Genomic DNA, 4470 nt, shown 5'->3' with positions numbered 1-4470 from the left:
TCAAAATTTTCGATTTCTAACAGGAGAATATGATAAGGAAAGAGGTGGCACGTACAATTTTTCTTATCATAGGAATTTGTTTGTTTCTGATTAGGTTTTTGACTTTTTTGTTAGTGGAGTCCATAATTGATGTGTTATTTTTGGTGTTGAGGATATAGGAATATAGGAATATAGGAATATATGTAGGTAATTATTAATAAATAGTCTCATAAAATTCTTTTACAATTTTATTTTATTGCAAATATTTTTTTACAATAAGTATACATTTTTTACATTTGTTATTTTACATTTTATATATTTTTTTCACACTTTCTTGTTTTTCTGTTGTCTGTCTTTGATTTCTTCGCTTTTTCCCCATTTGTTCTTTTTGTTTTTTCAGCAAATTATCCAAGAGGGCCAGAGATTACTGTTCGTCATCCACAGCCAAGGTTGTATTTTTTAAAGTATTGTTGACATTATTCGGTGAAGCATGGTTATTTGCAAAAAATGTGGGTTCCCGGCTCGTTAGTATTTCTGTAAAAGAAAAAGTAGTATTAATTAGTATAATTTAGAATTTCAATTGGATGCAAACGAAAGTGGAACGCAATTTTACTTTTAATTCATAAAATAAATTGAATTTTCTAATAGAAAATACTTTTTGATTGATTCACGATCTTAAATGATAGAGATAGTATAAATAATATTCTGTCCATATAATCTAAATTTTTTTGTATATCTTTAAATTTAAATGAACATAATATTTCAATTTCAAGATAATTCTATGATTTTAATCCATCATGAATAAATTTTTTTAAACCCATCATATATCTTATTTATTTCTTTTAAATTTTATATCTATTAAATCTACTATTTTACACTTTACACAACAAATAAAATTTACACGAATTTTTCCATCAAAGTTAAGTCTCATTCTCGATCGATCGTTGGACTACCCTTCACCGTAAACGAGTCTCGACGTTTTACGACTGTTTCAAGATTTCCGGAATGCGATCCAATTTACGATAACGATCCTTACCCCGATATCCGTGCTGGCTGCAACGTAGGCTAGCCCTGAAGATCGAGGACAACCTTGCAGAACGTTCATATGCCGTCCACGCAATTCTCGTTGACAGTTCTTGGGGATGATTGGAGACGTTTCACGATTTCTCCTGCGGTTTACGTGCTTCCTTTACGATCATTCTGCTTTCAATGACTTCTGTTACTCTCGTCTCGAAAATATTTCTATTCGTTCTTGCTAGATCTAATTAAATTGATTGAACGACACGAACTTTATTTTGTATTTATTGAATTGCATGGATAAATGGTTCATTATTATTTTCAATAATTTTTAAATGTATAAAGTTCTTCTTTTCCTTAAACGATTCTTGTGCTCTCTGTAAGCTTGGAATTTAATTGATGATATATACGTATATATACTTTTGATTTTGTTACGGGACTTTTGAGAGGAAAGATATAAAACATATAAAGGTTGAGGTTAAATTATGCAAATTTTACGAGAGGATCCCGTAGTGGAATCGAATTTCACGAAATCCTGTTTTCCAGACTTGGTTCTTGTTACGATAAGATTTTCATTGACCAAAAGAAGTTTGGATTTAATCAAAATATGATTTTATAATTAAAAAAGGAATTTTGTTATTTAATCAAACTCTTTGATCCTTGTAAGAATTGACGATGCTTTGATGCTCAACTTATTATTCTCAATCATTACAAATCTTCTTTTCTTCGTTTCATTTGAGAAATACTTACGAAAAAAGATTTTGGAATTATTCTTTAGAAAGTCGGATATCGTGGACGAGAGTAATTACTGTTCGAATTTGTGAAATAATACAGATAGACGAAAAAAAGAGACAGGTGAAAGTTTTATAATCACAAGCATCAAACTGTAATAGATCTCTCTCCTTACAAAGAGATAAATTATCGGAAAGTAGCAAAAAAAAAATAAAAAAAATAAAAAAAATAATCTCAAACATAGAAATGCAATTTACATACGATAAAATTTCCTATAAACTCTGACTTCTGTTCTTCGTAAACGAAATAGATAAAACTAATCGTTTTCATTTTGAATAAAAAAAATTTCTAATATTAATATTTACGATAAATTTATTCATCAATTAACCAACGATTGATAAATTGATTAAAATTCTTTGCTTAAAGTTACCAATTTACTTTTTACTATTTTCCATTCAAAAGTATTTTCAATCAAACTCAAAGATGTATCGATGTGTAATTGCGTGTTGGAATGCATTTATTTTTCTTGGAATGCGATGGAAGAAGGCTAATTAACACGGCGGTTGGCAATAATGGAGAAACAAGAAAACGAGGAGGACGATATCACCGTGACAATTCGTTCGTAAGTTTTCGTAATTAAATCGACGGGAGATCGGGACTTTAATTGAGATCTGCATTCTCGGCCAATTATTCACGCACTTCTCGCGTGAAAAATGCAAAAATACGTTCTATTAAAACACTTTCCTTCCCTTTTTCTTCGAGAATATTAAATTAAACGAAAGCTATTTTTAATTGCATCTATCTGCGTGCATCTCGACTCATCTTTCGTTCGTTTAAATTAAACTATTTGTATTTTAATTAATATTCTTAATTTTGCCGCGGCTTGAGTTATTTATTATTTAAATATTTCTCTAATTTATTAAAAGAGAAATCTGGATTCGAGGGAAAAAAAAATTCTTCTCAAGGAAAAGTATTACAAAAAATAAATATTTCTGTACAAGAGATATTAGGGAGGAAGAAATTTCTTATAAAGGTGTAGAAAGAAAAATAAAATTCATATGGGATTTACGACAACGTTTACTGACGAAAAAAAAAAAAAAACTTCTTATAATAATTGAGTTTACAATACAATATTCTTGCATTTTTTTGGGGGGGGGGGGGTTAAAAAATGAGAAAAGGAAAAAAAAAAAAAAAAAATTTAAAGGGGATTTACCACAACGTTTTCTGGCGAAAAAAAAAAAAAAACTTCTTTAAAAAATTGAGTTTACAAAACCATATTCTTGCATTTTTTTGGGGGGGGGGGGGTTAAAAAATGAGAAAAGGAAAAAAAAAAAAAAAAAAAAGATAGGAAAATAGTGTACGTGTATATACAATCGAATCGCAGAGCAACGTCTCGATAAAATCTAAAATAATAATTGCTTCTCTTCGATATTACGGAAGCGAGGTTGAAATTCTCGAAGAGAACTTTGAATCGACGTTGACGTAGAAAACTTAATAAAAATAATCAACCGCGAATGATGGGGCTTTGATCGATTTTTAATACGCATATATATATAAAAAAAACGAGAAAAAAAAAAAACATACGAAGATATCACAATCCAGAACGATAAATTTACACGTGCTCGAGGACCAATCGCCACCCCATACGCATCGAGAAAGACTAGAATGATTAAGAATATAACTCGACGATTGAAACCTTCGTAAACGTTCGTGCTTAATGATGATACAATAATAATAATAATAATAATAATTATTGTTACAATAATCGATATAACTATGATGGAACGATAGAAAAAGATCGCTTTTATTTTTTTCAAGATTTTTTTTTTTGATCGATACGATGCGTTTGAAACGTGAGTTTATGTACAATGGAAAAGAAGTGAAAAATATATAATACACAACGATAAAACGATATACACCCTTGCTCAAAGTTTTAGAAAAGTCATTATATTTCTTTCAATGTTGAAATAAAGTAAATGTTAATTTAACTTTGTACGAAATGACTTTATTAGAATTACAATTTTATTAGAAATATCTTGCGATTTTTGAGCAAAAATGAAGATCGCTCGATTGATACGTTGTCACTCGATTCATGTTTGATGCAATTGTGCAATTGATCGTTTATCGGAGCTTTTCTTCGAGCAATTTTTTTTTTATTATTCGTTAAATATATCTATGAGCAAACGATATTTCTTTTTTTTTTTTGTTTCTACATTTTTTACAGTATGTTTTTTTTTTTAATTTACAGCATTTTATTTTATATCGATAAATCGTTAACTATTAACGAAAAACACCGATAGGAACGAATCTTCGACGACTGGCGCATTGATTGAAGAAGGAGAAGAGATACATTACAATAATACTAAACGAAATACTTAGAAAAGAATCTTAGATGTTTTCTCCTCGTTGTCAAAAAAGAAACAGCGAAGAACGGCTCTTATCTTTAACTGTACATGTCATACGTTATTCTATTTTCATATTTGCATTGTTAGATCATTCGTTTTATCTTGGTTTTCAACTCAACCATTCACACAACCACTCTGTCCTTTCTTGATTTTGCATCTCATGCAAAATATTTTAATATTTAACTCTCTCGTGAGTTTCATATTCAACATATTAGCACTTTTTCTTTGTATGCACCCATCTCAAAATATTTATTACTTCGAAGAACAGGGCATTGTCATAGTTCCAGAAAACTTTTACAAAAAGTTACAATATATAAAATCTACATATGCTCTCCCT

Source organism: Apis dorsata, unplaced genomic scaffold (assembly GCF_000469605.1).
Source record: "Apis dorsata unplaced genomic scaffold, Apis dorsata 1.3 scaffold_185, whole genome shotgun sequence".
Classification (NCBI taxonomy): Eukaryota; Metazoa; Arthropoda; class Insecta; order Hymenoptera; family Apidae; genus Apis; species Apis dorsata.
Note: the sequence above shows the minus strand (reverse complement) of the source record.